Raw genomic sequence first — 18,732 nt, 5'->3', positions numbered from 1 at the left:
AACTTATTATCTTTTTACTTTAAATACATTGTCTGGCATCAAATATATTGATCTAATTAAACCTAAATCCAAAACTCTCAGCTCTAAGTTGCTTACTTGAGATTTTTTTTTTTACTTTCTAATCTTCTGCTTACTTCCACCAAACTTTAATAAATTCTAACCTATCTGAAGCATTAAATTAAGAATGACACATTTCACCTATTCACAATTCCAAATACGACCAGAATGAATTCACTTAACTTTCTGTTATTTCCCATTACACTAAAATTTCTTCTTTTGGGTGAGGCAGGAAATGGTTAATTAGTTGCTAGCATGCCTCTTAGGTCTGAGGGAAAAGGAATTTTTTTTTTTTCTCTCCCTCCTTGTCCCTCCACCCCTCTGAAACTAGTCTGGAGGGGTTGAAGAAAGGGAGTAACAGGAATTTCAAGGACAGTTCAGCTCAGCCTTTCTGCTCCTGCTGGCTGGCTGGCTGGCTGGCTAAATTTACAACCTTATCAGATAAAAACAGAGACACACAGACTTTCATTCACACAGAAATACCAACACAACATATACAGACAAAATATTTAACAGAATAGAATAGGACATATAGGTTTAAATTTTTGTCACACCCAGTCCTCGGAGGAACCATATTTGGGCCAGATTGTGCCTCCTCCTCCTCCAATGTCTTTTCACCCCATATGAAACAACAGTACTTAATCATCTTCTTCTACATTCTTTTCTCTATAATTTTGGTAATTCATGCCAATTTTGTAATCGGTTTCCCAAGGGACTATTTACCGGTATCTCTTCCTGACTCCACTCCGAAGCTCTATTCCTGGACTGCTTTTGTCCCATTTTGGTCGAGGGTTGTCACCAACACCTCCGAGTCTGAGACTCAACGAATTATGCTAGCTCCCTTGCTAGCTTCTCCTGCTGGCTCCTTTGGTCGAGGGTTGTCGCCAACACCTCCGAGTCTGAGACTCAACGAATTATGCTAGCTCCCTTGCTAGCTTCTCTTGCCAGCTCTCAGGTGAGGGTCGCCCGTCACCAACAGTCACCCAGCAAACGTTTTTGGGGGGGGCCCTTCACCCTGGGGTCCCGCAGTCCACTAATTTGGTTGGGAGTCGTCACCTTCTCCCCGAGTCTATCTAAGACTCAACGAATTGACCCCCAGACCCCCCCCCACCCCCGCGCTTACCGCTGGGTTGTATACGCCTACAAGTTGCCTGACTGCAAACTTCAACACCAACCGGTTGGCATTTTTACACACTTCACAGCTTCGGAGTCTTTGGAGTCCTTATCTCTATTCTTTTCTGTCTTCACTGAGTTCCTCTGCTTCAGGTCGTTACCTTGCAGAGAGGGAGGCCCGGCAGCTCCTTTCAAGGACAATGGGGAAATCTCCCCACGGGCGCCCAAGTCCTTGGACTGAGCTGTCAGCCGTCTCTCAGAAAGGTCACAGATCCCGGTACGTGCCCCCAAACTGTGTGGGATGGCTCAGGTCCCTACATAAATCAATTACTCAGAGGCCTCTCAAAGTGATGACAGAAAAGAGTTTTATTCGATTCTCGAGAATCTGGACAATCCCACAGCAGTTCACCTGGAGTAGGAAAGCCGAAGATAAAAATCAGGACAGTGATTTATAAACCCTAACTCAAGTCCCTCCTCCCCCCCACTGACCATTATCCTCATTAGCTGAGGATATGGTCTTACATTCTAGACACGAAATCTAACCAATCCCTTTGAAATGAAGACATCGAGGAATTACACAAGTTTTGTCCAATCATTGAGACCCCAGTACACCACACAGTTTTATACCTTATATGGAACTATTCTATTCCAAAAACACTGCAGCCCTGAGCCTCCAGGCCCCACCTCACCCTTGGGAGAAAACCACAATCTGAGGAGTCTTCACCAAGTCTATCCCACTTATGAGGTTCACTTGTGCAACCATAAGAATGCTGACAAAAATATCCCCATCCTGTTTTACTCAAATTCCATGTCCAAACCCAGCATGGGTGGGATGCATTCATACTTCAGAAAGTCCTCCAGCTTATTTTGTACCTCCAGACCATTCTCTCTTGTCCAATACCAGCAGATGACCATCTTATACCCACTCGGTGGAGAGGCTCCATGATTCACCCAACCTATGACATTTTCACCCAACCTGCTCATCTATCATTTTTAGCCCCCAAGAACAGTCTATCAACCAGTTCTGCCAGGCCTCTTTCGCATATGTAGGTATCAAACCCTATAAAAACAAGGTACTAGAAGTAGGAGGGATCACAGATCTCCTAGAGGCAAATAAATAAATGAAGTCTCCCCAGTACTAACAGTCTTCTGAGTCACATGGGTTAGCGAAAGAAACATCCACCAAAAACAGGAAGTTATGCCTGGCCTTGTATAAGGGTAGGGTTCAGGGCATGTGCTCCAAGGGGATAGAGGGGGAGGGGAGGAGGGGAGAATAAGTCTTACAACAGAATTGCCGGAACTCATTCCAGAGTCCAGATAGTCACACCTATTCCTGGTTCATTCCTAGGATCTTGATTCTGAGAAAGGAAGAGAAAGACCCAGATTACAATCCCTGTTCTGCTGCCTGTGTCAATTATTTTAACAATCTCGTCCCTTCTCTGTGCCTCAGTTTCCTCCCGTACTAAATGAAGAGGCAGGACTGGGAGATCCCCTGGGTCTCTCAGAGCCCTTGTGTGAGACCAGGGACTAGGGGAGGACAGCGGCCAGGAAGAGACGCATTCATCAACCAGCTCCGTCCGCCCTCCAGCAGCTTGCCTGTATCGAATCCTAACTCCCCAATCCCATCTTTCCGTCGCATAGATGCCCCCGAGGTGAAGGGCCGGAGAGGAGCCGGAGATGGGAAAGGGGGGAGGGGAAAAGGAGGAGCAGAGTAGAGGGGAACCGTTTTGCACACTTCTAAGCCTCTCCAGACTCCCGACTGGGGCAGCACCTAAAGCCCAGGGAACCCTGCTCCCTCCTCAAACCCCGTGTGCTGTGTCCTATTCTCTCTTTTCCTTTTCACCCGCTGTACCCATCTCCTCTCCTACCTGCCAGGTGTACAGAATCCAACCGACTAATGCATCTCGCTGTGGTTGTAGATCAGGGGACCCAGCGACTTAGTTTCGTTTTTTTAAATAGGAAACGGGTGGGGTTTTAGAGAGGATCTCTGCAACAGCTCATTAAACAACAAACACTGGTCTCAAGACTTTCCTGAGTGGAGGAGTGACTCAGTGAGACCTGTGCTTTAGGAAAATCGCGAGGCATCGGGGCTACGAAGACCAAACTTGAAATAGCCTCTGCTTTCAAGGAAACTACATGCTATAGGAAGAGATAACATGTACAAATATAGGTATATACAAGGGTAGAAGCGCACCGAGTGAGACCCCCTGTTCCCTCGCATGGCCAGATGGGTAAAGGATGCGTTAGACAGGGCTGGGAGACCAACTGGCAGGTCGTCGCAGTGTGAGGTGAGAAGTGTGGAGAGGTGAGTAATAGAAGTGGAAACCTCTAAAGCAATGCAAGGTTTATGCAATCAGAGCGAGAACGGCTCTCCTGCTTGGGTAGAGTTCCACCGTTCAAGGAGGAAGCAGTATTCTCCTCTGGCCAGAGAGGAGTGGAGTTGATTGGTGTGGGTCCCTGTTACTGGTGCTGTAGGCTGATCTGCAACAATAGCTCCCTTTTCAGAGTTGTAGGATTAGGAATTTCTGCCTCATGTTTACAAGAGGCTAGGTTGTAGCTCAGAACGGGTATATCTGGGCGTGTCCTATTTTGAGTTACTTGTATTGTAAAAACTAATAGGAGAGTACATATATGTGTAAGTAAAATGGAGCAGTTCTCAAAATGGAGTCACTGAATCCACAGATGGAATGAGGGCTTGAAGAAGGATGGTGACTTTATGAGTAGAGAGAATACGGTGGCTTTGAAAGATGTTATGGAAGTAAAATCTAGAAGACTTAGCAACTTTTAATTTATGTAAAGGGTTGAAGTGTGAGAAGTCAAGCATAAGACAGGTTGTGAACATAGGTGATTGCAAGGATGGTGGTGCCCACAGGCAGGAGGAAGTCTGAAGATGGAGAAGTCATTGGGAGAAATATAATCAGGCCTGTGTGGAGCATACTAATCTGAAGATGTCTATAGATATACAGTTTGAAATTTCCAACAGAAAATTGGAATGCAGGATTGCAGCTCAGTAGGGAGATGAGGCTTGAATATAAGGATTTGAGAGTTGCCTACATAAAGATGAAAAATCCAAAACAGCTGAAGAGGTCATGAAGTGAGTGAGTGCAGAGGGAGAAAATGAACCAGGACAGAGTGTAACAGAGTTAGGGGGCAGAATAGGGGGTTTAATACAGCAAGTAAGACTAAGAAAGAGCAGTCAGACAGGTAGCAAAAGAAAAACTCAGTCAATTAACATTTATTGACACAAAGTGTAGACACAGGAGTGCCTACTGTATGTGCTTTGAGTAACCAAAAAAAATAAATAAGGATCTTGACCTTAAGGTGCTCACAAACCACCAGAGAATGAAAAGCATGAAAACCCAAAGAGCAGATAAGATCCAAGAAAAGAGTGATCAACAGTGTCAAAGGCTGAAGAGAAATCAAGAAAGACGAGGACTGAGAAAAGGCCGAATGATTCAGCAGTTAAATCATTGATAATCCTGGACAAAAGGGGGCCAGTTGAGTGATGATGAGATTGGATGCCAGGCTGCAAAGAACTGAGAAGACAGTCAGAGAAGAGGAACATTCAGGTAAGATTTCCCTTCTGTTTCTTCAGATACTTTTTCTTTTCTGTTTGTACCCTGAAAGCGTTCCTTAAAATTTTCCATCCTCCCTGAAAACTATCCCCTTCATCATAGCTGTTTCTGTACTTGCCCTTCCTTTCATTGGATTGCAAATTCATTATATCACAATCAAAGAACCTCAAAGTTGGAAGGAACTTCAGAGGCCATCTGAATCAAGCCCCATATCTGACCAAACTTCCCCTCTACTACTTTCCCAACAAGTTGATGGTCACCTAACTTTAGCTTAAAGACTTCTGAAGAAGTTCCTTCCTTATTTTTATTGAAATTGCAATTGGACATCATTTCTATCTTGGTATCTCCAGTGCTTCCCACAGTGCTTGTTGTTTTTCATACCTGAAAAGACCAAAATAGCATAATGATGTCAGGGTCAACATATAATGTGTCTGACTGTGGCTGATCAGACCAGTATGAATTCTCAAGGTTCTACTACAGGTCAGGCACAAATAGTCTATCTGAATATTTGGATTGGAGATATCTCCAAATTTGCACATCTCACATTTTCTTTCTTTTTCATTGCAATTCTGCTTTCCTCATAGTGCTTAGTGCCTTCTTTGACGTGGGCATGCTATGCTGGGCAGTCCTGGCCAGTGTCTCTCAATCAATCCCAAAATTCTTCAGAAAGCCCTTGAAAGTGTTCTTGTATTGCTTCTGCTGACCTCTATGGGAATACATGCCTTGTGTGAGTTCTCCATAAAATAGTCTTTTAGGAAAATTCATGTTTAGCATTCAAACAGTTTGGATGGCCCATCAGAGCTGCACTGTCTGCAGTACAGTTTGACTGCTTGGGAGTTATGTACAGATCTTTGTTCTGCTCCTGGGATTTCTCCTGGAGTTGTCAGACAGCAGACACCATACTGACCATTCCTCTGAAGCCATATAATATGTGTATGCATATATATATATATATATGTATACACACACATATATATGTGTATATATACATATACACATATATATATACATATACATATACCTTCAGCTCAACCAGGGATTAGATGGTAGCCCCAGCTTGGCAATCCAAGGCAGTAGGTCTTTGTCTCAAGGATAGGGACACTTTTGAGTTGCCACCAAGGACTGGGATGAATCCTGATAGCCAGAGGAATACTGAGATCCAGGGAGCATTCTCAAACCTAATCCACATTCATCACTATGACACCATGAGTCTTTGGTTGGAAATAAAGGTCCAAGGGACCAAGGGCCCCTCCTTTATCTCAAAGTTAGAGTACAATCTATTTTGGCATAAATTAACAAGTCATATCCTACATAGTGGAGGGCATCACTAATTACATTCAATTCCATTTTATCACTGCACTCTATGGATTACACTTTGATTTCATGCTAAGAGATGGTAACACTGGACCAGATTAGACTAATCAGGACTAGATGTGCTTGAAAAGAAGGATAAGTAACCAGAAATGCAGAAAATGAAGTTACTGAGGAAGTCAGTAAAGTCATGGAAACCATGGACATATAACTACAATAAAGAAAGCAGAAAGAACAATCACCACAAAACAATTAAAAATTAATATTGTGAAACTGCAAAAGACAGATAAGATGAAAGAGTTGCGTCCCCCCACTCCTTTGCAAAAGACAAGTAGGGAGGGAGCTGTGGGTGGGACAGATTTCATATATATATTTATATTGTGTGTTTGTATGTATATGTATACACACATATAAATGTGTATGCTTGTGTGTGTGTGTGTGTGTATATAAAATGTCAATTTTACTGTACTTTTTGTCTGCTCCCTTTTTCCTTCCTTGCCAAAATGGGTTATTTTTTTTCTATAAATTATAGCTTTCTGGGAACGTAGAGAAGGGAAGAAGGGAGAAAATTAGATGACATAAAAACAAAATTCAAAAATGAAACTGGTTTTTAAAAAATATTGTTTAAAAATGGCCTTGTATTTGGGGGCCTAATAAGAATAAACCATAATAGAGGTTGCTGGGGAGTCATATTTTCTTTTGACTTTTTTTTGTAAATTTTTTTATGTGTTGTAAACTTAAATACAAAATGAGAAAAGAAAAGAAAAGAAAAATACCATATACAGAGCAGAAACTAAGAGGATTTGACTTGAAACAATAAATGTCCATTTCAACAAAGCTTCTATAATAAATACTACACATTAGATTCAATACTGTCCAGTTTTTCTTTGCTCCCTTATAGGCTTTGTTTTGTTCTCTCCTGTGCACCTTTTACTTTATTTTTCCCCTCCCTCCCTCCAACCAACCCTAAAGAAGGCTACAATTAAGGGGATATATATACATATATATACACATATATATATACATAGATATCTATAAACATACACATATTCATACACATATTTGTAAGGCCATTCTATGCTTATTTCCACTTGTCAACTGTTTATCTGAAAGTGGGTACCATTTTCTTTCATAAGTCCAAGTCTTTCCATGTTTTTCTAAATCAATCAGTTCATCATTTCCTACCCCAAAACCATATTCTGAAGTTGGTGGAGTAAACACAAGGTATTGCTTGAGCTCTTCCCCAATTCCCTCCAAATACCTGTAAAAAATGACTCTAAACAAACTCTAGAGCAGGAGAACCCACAAAATGACAGTTAAACAAATTTCCAGCCCAAGACAACTTAGAACACAGGAAAGGTCTGTTGTACCAGTCTGAGAGAGGAGCTCAGTCCAACACAAAACATGTCAGCATAAACGAGGCCCCAGTATACCCAGAGAAATCCTCAGGAGACTGAATCACTGACATCTATGGCAGTTTGCAGACGTTTCGAACACAAACAACCAAAGACAGCTTAGGAAATGTCTGTCAGATCAGGGTGAGATAGGATCATGGTCTGGCCCAACCCCAGGGCAGCAGTGGTAGCAGTTGCTTCCAGGAGCTCTCTACCCAAAGAAGAAGGGAGAATTGAGCAGCTAGATCAGAGGGGGATTGCAGGAATCTCTTTGCTACTGTTGAGGCAAGATTCTCTTGCTTTGCCTGTGCTAGGATCATCAGATCACAGTCCTGAGTGGTGGTCCTGGGGTGAGGAGGAGGGCTAGCGTGGTGGAGTTTGTGGCAGCAGTGGAGAGGGAGTCCTCCTCACAGTTACAAGGCAGAAAAGAGTGCTTGTGGTCACTCACAAACCAGATCACTGGCCAGGCGAAGAGTAAGCAACTTGCCTTTGACTATACCAACTTGGAAGAACTGAAAATTTACAGGTCTCTTCAAGTAACTCTGAAAACAGCTGCACAAAAATCCTAAAGTTTGGGATAGTACGCCCTCCACGCCCTCCACCCTACCTTAACAAAGAGTTAAAAAGTTAGGTAAGTCGATGGAAAAATGAGCAAACAACAATATATATAAGACTATAGAATCTTACTTTCATGACAAAGAAGATCAAAACATACAACCAGAAGAAGACAAAAAAGTCAAAGTTATTACATTCAAAGCCTCCAAGAAGAATATGAATTGGTCAAAGGCCATGAAGAGCTCAAAAAGGATTTTGAAAATCAAATAAGAGAAGTAGAGCAAAAATTGGGAAGAGAAATGAGTGTTGCAAGAAAATCATGGAAGATGGCGGAGTAGAAAGACACACATATGCAGGGTCTCCCCACACAGCCCATAAAATACCTGTAGAGAGGGACTTTCAACAAATTTTGGAGCAGCAGAAGTGAAGAACAACAGAGTGGAATAGATTTCCAGCCCAGGGTGACCTGAAAGGCCCATGGGAAACATCTGTTACACCAGATGTGGAGCGGAGCACAGAACCCAGCCCAGCCTTGGCCACATGGCATGGCACAATGTGACTCTGGGAGGAGGACACCTTGGGTGCAGAATCTCCAGTCACAGCAGCAGTGGGTCCTCAGATCCCTCAACCCACAGGTGCCAAAGGTCAGTGATGGGGTTTTTTTCAGCTGGCCAGGAAGGGAGAAGGGCCTTCCCATAGCTCCAGCCTCAGGCAGTGGCCCACAGAGGCCACATGGAGCAGGCAGCAGCAATTCTCATGGCAGGCCCTATATCAGCCTGCATACATTCTTGGATCATAAAACCCCTGGGGGAACTAAGGAGGTGAGTCTCACCTCAGCCCTGTGTAAAGGCTCTGTCTCACACTGAATGGCAACCCTGCCCATCCAGCTTATCTGAAAATCAGCCCCCAGTGCTGACTTGGCGAAACTGGAGGCCAAGTGTCTGTGGAAAGGTAACTGTTAAGATTCTGGACGCAAAAATCTCTTCCTGCTTCCAGATCAGCGTACACACTGTATTGAGCCACCTTGGAGGAACTGAGATATTACAGATTCCCAGAGTATACCGTACTCTTGACAAAGGACCCAAAAGTCAAGTAACTGGTTGGGAAAATGCCCAAAAAAAGGGAAAAAAATAAGACTATAGAAGGTTACTTACTTGGTGAACAGATATCTTCTCTCATCCTTTCAGATGAGAAAGAATAATACTTACCATCAGGGAAAGACATAAAAGTCAAGGCTTCTGTATCCCAAACATCCAAAATAAATATTCAATGGTCCCAGGCCATTGAAGAGCTCAAAAAGGATTTTGAAAATCAAGTAAGAGAGGTGGAGGAAAAACTGGGAAGAGAAATGAGAGAGATGTAAGAAAAGCATGAAAAGCAGGTCAACACCTTGCTAAAGGAGACCCAAAAAATGCTGAAGAAAATAACAACTTGAAAAATAGGCTAATTCATTTGGCAAAAGAGGTTCAAAAAGCCAATGAGGAGAAGAATGCCTTCAAAAGCAGAATTAGCCAAATGGAAAAGCTCACTGAAGAAAATGGTTCTTTAAAAATTAGAATGGAACAGATGGAGGTTAATGACTTTGTGAGAAACCAAGAAATCACAAAACAAAACCAAAAGAATGAAAAAATGGAAGATAATGTGAAATATCTCATGGGAAAAACAACTGACCTGGAAAATAGATCCAGGAGAGACAATTTAAAAATTATGGGACTACCTGAAAGCCATGATCAAAAAAGAGCCTAGACATCATCTTTCATGAAATTATCAAGGAAAACTGCCCTGAGATTCTAGAACCAGGGGGCAAAATAAATATTGAAAGAATCCATCAATCACCTCCTGAAAGAGATCCAAAAAGAGAAACTCCTAGGAACATTGTGGCCAAATTCCAGAATTCCCAGATCAAGAAGAAAATATTGCAAGCAGCTAGAAAGAAACAATTCAAGTATTGTGGAAATACAATCAGGATAACACAAGATCTAGCAGCTTCTACATTAAGGGATCGAAGGGCATGGAATAGGATATTCCAGAAGTCAAAGGAACTAGGACTAAAACCAAGAATCACCTATCCAGCAAAACTGAGTATAATACTTCAGGGGGAAAAATGGTCTTCCAATGAAATAGAGGACTTTCAAGCATTCTTGATGAAAAGACCAGAGCTGGAAAGAAAATTTGACTTTCAAACACAAGAATCAAGAGAAGCATGAAAGGGTAAACAGCAAAGAGAAATCATAAGGGACTTAACTAAAGTTGAACTTTTTACATTCCTATACGGAAAGACAATATTTGTAACTCTTGAAAACTTTTTTCAGTATCTGAGTAGTTGGTGGGATTACACACACACACACACACACACACACACACACACACACACACACATGTTGGGATTGGAAGCTCAATTCCGTGTGGACGGTCTCGGGCGGGTAAAAGTGGGACTTCTAAATCTTAGAGTCTTACGAGGCCCTCCATGAACAGCGGGGGTTCGAGAAGGTCAGACTGAGCTAGCTCGGCTAGCTCGGGTATTTCCACCTCTCCCCTGGAGATACGTGATGGGTGGAGTCTCCCTGCCCTCGAGGTCGTCCCGGATTGGAGCACACCTAGTTACCTAACAGCACGGTATTGAGATGCAAACTGTGTGGCTGAAGATTAAGTAGGATTGAGGAAGCCAGAAAGCTCTCTTTTAGCACGTGTGGAGCCTAAGAGGACAGTAGGGCTCCGCTTCTTTTCTTTCCTCTCTCCCCTCCCCCTCTCTCCCCGCTTGTACTTCTACTTCCAATCCCTTAAGCTTAGCCTCCTTAGGAAATCTCCCCCTCTTCCTCCTAAGGAAGACCCCCCTGCATTTGTAACCCAGACCCTGAAATAAAGCTCAACCCCTGTTTGACTCTGGAACGTCCTTTCTCTCATACGTTTATCCGGTTTGGCCAACCGAAGACCTGGGACAGGTAAGAAAGACTCGGGTAGCCCAATACAGGCCTCTAGGCTTGGCACACACACACACACACAGAGAGAGACAGAGACAGAGACAGAGACAGAGACAGAGAGAGAGACAGAGAGAGAGACAGAGAGAGAGACAGAGAGAGAGACAGAGAGCACAGGGTGAATAGAATAGGATGGAATCATGTCTTTAAAAAAATGAAATTAAGCGGTGAGAGAGATATATTGGAAGGAGAAAGGGAGAAATGGAAGGGGGCAAATTATCTCTCATAAAAGAGGCAAGTAAATGACTTTTCAGAGGAGGGACAAAGTAGGGAGGTGAGAGAAAAAATATGAAGCTTACTCTTATCACATTCGACCAAAGGAAGGAATAAAATGCACACTCATTTTGGTATGAAAACCTTTCTTACAATAAGGAAAGTGGGGGAGAGGGGGAGAAGCAGGGTGGGGGGCAATGATGGAAGGGAGGGCAATGGGAGGAGGGAGCAATTAGAAGTCCACTCTTGGGGAGAGATAGGATCAAAAGAGAGAATAGAATAAATGGAAGGCAGGACAGGATGGAGGGAAATATAGTTAGAGTACACAACACGACTATTATGGAAGTCATTCACAAAACTTCACAGATATGGTCTATATTGAATTGCTTGCCTTCCCAAAGGGAATGGGTGGGGAGGGAGGGATGAAGAGAAGTTGAAACTCAAAGTTTTAGGAACAACTGTTGAGTATTGTTCTTGCAACTAGGAAATAAGAAATACAGCTAATGGGGTATAGAAAGTTATCTTGCCCTACAGGACAAAAGAGAAGATGGGGATAAGAGAAGGAAGGGATGTTAGAAGGCAGGGCAGATTGGTGATAGGAGTAATTAGAATGTTCAGCGTTTTGGGGTGGGGGAGGGGAGAAAGGGGGAGAAAATTTGGAACCCAAAAATTTTTTGGAAATGAATGTTGAAAACTTAAATAAATAAATTTTTTTAAAAATCAGTTAATCCAACCTCGTAGAGGAAGAAATAAATGCAAAAAAATTAGATGGCTTGTCCAAAGTCATACGGAGAACAAGTAACAAATTTAGAATTCAAACCCAAATTCTCTGATTTTTGATTTATGGTAATTTCGTACAGGGAGGTAATTTATTATTTTAATCATGAAAGGATAACATTTCCTCTCAGTACATTAAGAAAAGCAACAAGAGAGTTTTGGCCATCATGCACCTATAGTAAATTGCTCTTCTATATTAACATATATAATTAATTTTTCCTTTAAATCTAATTTATTTTGCTTATAGATGGCAAATAATGTATATCACAGTAGAAAAAAATCGCATTAAATTTAAATATCCTCCATTAAATTATTATTGCAAATTTAATAATATTTGCAAAGCACTTAATATGGTACCTGGCACATAGTAGGTGCTTCATGAATGCCTCTTTCCTTCTCCACCATTTAATTCCTCTAGATAGTTGGAGTATATAGTGAAAAGAGCATTGGAATTTACAGTTGACTCCCAACTCTCCTTCTTACATGGCCCATGACTTTAGGGATGCCATTTTTCCTTTCTAAACAACCTCAGTTTCCTCACTTGTAAATGAGGGTTGGTGGTACAACATCCCTATGAGATGTGTAATATGGGCAAATAAAGTACTTGTCCATTATCTACTACAAAAAAATAAAAGAAAATCATGAAAAATGAGTCAATAGCTTGCTAAAGGAGACCTAAAAAAATAGTGAAGAAAATAGCACCTTAAAAAATAGACTAACCCAAATGGCAAAAGAGGTCCAAAAAGCCAATGAGGAGAAGAATGCCTTAAAAAGAAGAATTGGCCAAATGGAAAAGGAGGTCCAAAAATTCACTAAAGAAAACAATTCCTTCAAAATTAGAATGGAACAAATAGAAGCTAATGATTCTATGAAAAATCAAGAAATTATTAAACAAAACAATGAAAAATAGAAGGCAGTGTGAAATATCTCATTGGAAAAACAACTGACCTGGAAAATAGATCCAGGAGAGAAAATTTTAAAATTTTTACACTGCCTGAAAGCCATGATCAAAAAAAGAGGCTAGACATCATTTTTCAATAAATCATCAAAGACAACTGCACTGATATTCTAGAACCTGGGGGGGGGGGGGAATAGAAATTAAAAGAATCCACCAATCACCTCCTGAAAGAGATCCCAAAAAGAAAACTCCTAGGAATATTGTAGCCAAATTCCAGAGATCCCAAGTCAAGGAGAAAATATTGGAAGCAGCCAGAATGAAACAATACAAGTATTGTGGAAACACAATCAGGATCACACAAGATTTAGCATCTTCTACATTAAGCCATCAGTAGGCTTGGAATATAATATTCTGAAGGGCAAAGAAATTAAAACCAAGAATCACCTACCCAGTAAAACTGAATATAATTCTTCAGGGGAAAAAAATGGACATCCAATGAAATAGAGAAATACACACACACACACACACACACACACACACACACACACATGATCAAATAAATAAATTGAAAACAGTTTAGGTATATAAGTACTTAGGCATCAGAGAAGTAATAGAGATGGTACATAGTACCAAAAACTTATACATAGCCTTTCTGTTTCTTTTTGTTGACAATACACAGTGTGCCTTTATACAATCAAGTATTGCAATGGAATAACATTGTATTCATTCAAAGACACTCAAGAAAGGGGATGATTGATAATCTTTATAAAGTGATTTTTTTCCCAAATCCTTTGACAAAATGCAGTAACAGGAATAAACAAACCCTCCCCACCCCATCAAAAGAGAAACATCTCACAAGAAAATATAGACAAAAACATAATGGAGTGATACCTAAGTGCTGTGTGATCCTGTTGAACTGTTTCCTGGGTCTGAGCAGAAGCATGGCAGAGTCTGCTTATTGTCTTAATGACAGTGAAAGGAACAAAGGTCACAAATGACAAAATTTCAAACTACCATCAGAAACGGCAGGTGGGAGTAACTGCCAAAGAGCATTGATTGATTTTTTTAAATTTTTTTTCTCATAGAATTCATTCACAGAATGAAGCAGACCCTTTTTTTTTGTATTATGTTTTGTTTTATGATTTCTCCCATTCATTTTAATTCTTCTATGCAACATAACTAAGGTGAAAATGTATTTAATACGAATGTATGTGTATAAATAAAAAATTACATGCCTTCTCAGGGAGGGAGTGAGGAGGGAGGGAGAAAATGTAGGAGGGAAGGGAAAAAAATCTAAGATATATGGAAGTGATTGTAGAGCATTGAAAACAAATAAAATAATTTAATTAAAAAAATTTTCTTCTCTAAAAAATAGTCCTATCTGAGAACAGACGTTCTAGTTCAAGGAAAGCACAAGATGAAAAACTGAAGTAAATCATTATTCTATAATTAATAAACCAAATGATATTTTTGAATATACTGCTGCTGATCCTTCGGCATTTTTTTGGATCTCCTTCAGCAAGCTGTTGACTTGCTTTTCATGACTTTCTTGCATCACTCTCATTTCCCTTCCCAATTTTTCCTTCCCCTCTCTTACTTGATTTTCAAAATCCTTTTTGACCTCTTCCATGACCTGAGACCATCGCATATTTTTGGGAGGGTTTGGAGTGTAGAAGCCTTGACTTTGATGTCTTCCTCTGATGATATGCTTTGTTCTTCCTCATCTGAAAGGATGGAAGAAAATACTTGTTCACCAAGAAAGTAACCTTCTATAGTCTTATTTTCCCCCTTTTTGGGGGGCATTTTCCCAGCCAGTTACTTGACTTTTGAGTCCTTTGTCAAGTGGAGGGTATACTCTAGGGACCTGTAAGTTCTCAACTTCTCCAAGGTGGCACAATCAAGAGAGAGGAGTTTACTCCTCTCCTGGCCAGCACTCTGGTCTGGGAACAACTACAAGCATTCTTTTCTGCCCACGATCTGTGAGTAGGATTCCCTCTCCAGAGCCTCCACCAGCTCCACCACACCAGTGCTCCTCCTCACGCCAGGACCATCTCTCAGGATGGAGACCCAGATCAGCCACTCAATTCCTCAGGGTCTTTAGGCCAAGGGTTTCAAAAGTGGTCTCTGCTGCCACAGTGGCTGCTGCCGCCCTGGGGCTGGAACTGAGGCCAGACCATGCTCTCCTCTCACCCAGGTGAAAGAGCTTTCTCACTGACCTTTCAAACTGTCTTTGGTTTTGTGGGTTGAGAAATGTGGGAATCGTAACTACTACCCATGATTCTACACCCTGAAGCCTGCTCCAGTCCTATCTTTGCCATGTGTCCCAGGATGGGCTACACTCCTCTCTGAGCCTGGTGGGATAGACCTTTCCTGTTGGCCTTCCAGGATGTCTTGGGCTGGAAATTTCTTTCACTCTGTCGTTTTTTGGCTTCTGTTACTCTAGAATTTGTTTAGCGTCATTTTTTTAAAGATATTTTATGAGCTATAGGGACAGAGTTAGAGCAGGCCCATCTTTATATTCCACTGCCTTGCCTCTGCCCCCCTATACTGATTCTTCTCAATGTGTCTTGGACAAGAAATAGTAACTGAAGAGCAGGGTCCAGGGAGAGTGGGGAGACTTTGATATTCATACATGGCATCCTTAATTTCACCTTCGGCCTTGTGTTAGAAACACAGAGTTATACCAGTGAAGGACTGGTTTTTAAATATTCTGCATCTCAGAAGCTAGGAAAAATGCAAAATTATATATCCCTATCAAAGGCAAGGAGAGTATAGTCACTTCACTCATGGCTTGTTACTTTCCTTCAAAATTAATGCTTCTGCAAAGGAAGGAAGTACATTTAATTTGCAATTAATACTCACCTAGTTTTGGTGAAGAAAGCAAATGAAAAGAGTCCTAGTCCACCTGCCTTCCCAAGGAACATTTTTTTTTTTCCCAAGGAACATTTTAAGGATAAGTTAGAGCCTTTTTAGATACTTGCTCTGTAGTCTTTAGAATATGTGATTATTACTATAAGTAACATTTGCAAAAGAACTAGTGTTAGTTCCAAGACTATTTCTGAGAGTTAAGTTAAATGGCTTCTTGCTGTTGTGAACTCCATCAATCACATTCCTCTGGCAACAGACCCCACTTTGTCTCTTTAAAAAATCTTCCTGGTAGGCATGGCTGGCCCTTTGGCTGCATAAGGCTTGAACCACTGCAGCAGCTGCATTAAGAGAAAACTGGGAAGCATCTCAACAGTCACGTTCTACTCAAGGATCCAGGCCCAGACCCCACCCAATCTTAGCCACTACAGCCCCATCAGCCAGTCCTTTCGAGATGGCCAACAAGAGCTTCCAGGATCTGAAGAAGCAGGCAGAGGAAGCTGCCCAGGAGGTGGCAAATGCAGCAGCAGAAACTGTCCAGCAGGCTGTGGACCAGGCCACAGAGGCAGGACAGAAAGCTGCTGAACACTTGGCCAAGTCAACCCAGGAGGGAATCGACAAGACAATAGATCAGGCTGCAGAAGCCATTTCAAGCTTTGGGAAGAAGTATGGGTTCCAAAAGTGATTATCTATGCAAAGAAAAAAAGGAGTAACCCCTTTCTCTCCTCAATCCCCAATCCTCACCTCTTCATCATGACTTTAATTTTGGAAATGCCCCATGGGGTCTGATATCTTATTAAAATGAATTCCTCCACATGGGAAAAAAAATCTTCCCTATGTTTGCTACACATGCAGTGACAGGTAGATTTCTGTATGTGACTCTGTATTTCATGTGGGAGGCCTTGGATAGCTCCCAATTTTTCCTCAGGAAATGATTGTGATCTCAGTGATAAAAGTATAGTGCTTATTTTCATTGACTCTGTTAAAGAAGAATCCAGCCAAAGGGGGAAAGTTCATTTATCTTCAAAAGCAGATTTCCTTGATCTCTTGTCTAAAACCATAGCTTGGTCAACTTCTCTAATGGTGAGTCACACTGTACCTACTGTATCAGGTCATTGACTATCATCTTGAAACAGAGGCTTTTCAAGCATTCTTGATGAAAAGACCAGAGCTGAATAGTAAATTTGACTTTCGAATACAAGACCCAAGAGGAGCATGAAAAAGTAAATAGGAAAGAGAAATCATAAGGGACTTATTAAAATTGAATTGTTTACATTCCTACATAGAAAGATGATATTTGTAACTCATGAGACCTTCCTCAGGATTAGAGTAGTTAGAGGGAAAATAGATATATACATATATATATAGACATTCTATCAGAGAAATGATGACAGAACTGGCACTGGACTTTGTTTTGAGTGAGGGAGGGCTGTACAGGTCACCAACCTCACTTCTCCTCCAGAGCCATCTGAATCCAGTGACCTGATATTCCTCAGGACCACTGGAGATGACCCAGGATGCAGTGGGAGGCCTTGGGCAGGTACTCACTTGGGGTGAGGCAATGCCCATTCATTGAATAGGCCTGTTTAAGAGGTAGCCAGGACATGGCCCCTTTAATGAGGTCAAGAAAAAGAAAGACATCAGGCTGGGTGGGAAGCAGCAACAGTTACTATTGATAATCACTCTAAAGCTAGGAGACCTTAGGCAGGGGCCCTTTGGACTCCCTCCTCTCCAAAAGGATGTGAGCTATGATACTGGTAAAATGACATAGTAGCTAAGGCTCTTTTAGAAAAGGTACTTCTTAGCCTAAGTCCCTACTCAAAAAAGGACTTCTTTGGTTAGTGATATCCCTCCATCCTATACACAGCATCTCTACTTAAGAGAATCTTCTTAACTAATGACTTGCAGAACTGATGTGGGATAATACAATTCTAACATATTATGTCCTGATAAAAATCATTACATTATTTCAAGTTCATTTATCAGTATTATTATATGTATGTACATATTATGACCCAATGTTTATATACATACATATAGAAAGAGGGCACACGGCGAGTTGAATAAAAATAAAATTAAAGGGGTAGAGAGGAATGTACTGGGAGAAGGAGAAAGGGAGAGGTAGAATGGTGTAAATTATCCCACATAAAAGAGGCAAGAAAATGCTTTTACAGCAGAAGGGAGGAGGAGGGATGTGAGAGTGAATAAATGAACCTTATTCTCACCTGATTTGGGTTAAGCAGGGAATAACATATACTCAATTGGGTATGGAAATCTATCTTACCCTACAGGAAAGTGTGTGTTCATCCTTTGTTGCCAAAGAAGACCATACCATCAGAGAAATAATGACGTGACTTGCACTTGACTTTGTTTTGAGTGAGGAAGGGCTGTGCAGGTCACCAGCCTCACTTCTCCTCCACAGTCATCTGAATTCAGTGACCAGATATTCATCAGGATGACTGGAGATGACCGAGGATGAGGCAGTTAGGGTTAAGTGACTTGCCCAAGGTCACACAGCTAGTGAGTGTCAAGTATCTGAAGTGAGATTTGAACTCAGGTCCTCTTGACTCCTTCACTGGTGCTCTATCCACTCCACCACCTAGCTGCCCCTGCAGGAAAGTAGGGGAGAAAGGGATGATACGGAGGGCAGATTGGGGGAGGGGGTAATCAGAAGCAAACACTTTTGAGGAAGGACAGGGTCAAAGGAGAGAATACAATAAAGGGGGTTGGGATAGGATGGAGAGAAATATAGTCTTTCACAACATGACTATTATGAAAGTGTCTTGCCTGACTACATATGTAAAACCTATATCAAATTTCTTGCCTTCTCAATGAGGATGGGTGCGGAGGGAGGGAGGGAGAACATCTGAAACTCAAAGTTTCAAAAACAAATACTAAAAACTGTTTTTACATGCAACTGGGAAATAAGCTATACACGCAATGGAGTATAGAAATCTATCTTGGCCTATGAGAAAATATAAGGGAAAGAGATAAGA

General features: G+C 41.5%; 1 long non-coding RNA gene across 1 annotated transcript; it reads right to left on the bottom strand.

Moving 5' to 3' along the window:
• Positions 1 to 717: 717 nt before the first annotated feature.
• LOC140510756 (uncharacterized) lies at positions 718 to 4,525 on the bottom strand. The gene is made up of 2 exons (XR_011969364.1): positions 3,039 to 4,525; positions 718 to 2,528 (listed from the first exon to the last, which is right to left on the bottom strand). It is a non-coding gene; the product is annotated as an uncharacterized lncRNA (long non-coding RNA).
• Positions 4,526 to 18,732: the final 14,207 nt, after the last annotated feature.

This window comes from Notamacropus eugenii, chromosome 6 (genome assembly GCF_028372415.1).
Source record: "Notamacropus eugenii isolate mMacEug1 chromosome 6, mMacEug1.pri_v2, whole genome shotgun sequence".
In the NCBI taxonomy this organism is placed as follows: domain Eukaryota; kingdom Metazoa; phylum Chordata; class Mammalia; order Diprotodontia; family Macropodidae; genus Notamacropus; species Notamacropus eugenii.
This window is presented reverse-complemented; position numbering and strand designations above follow the sequence as displayed.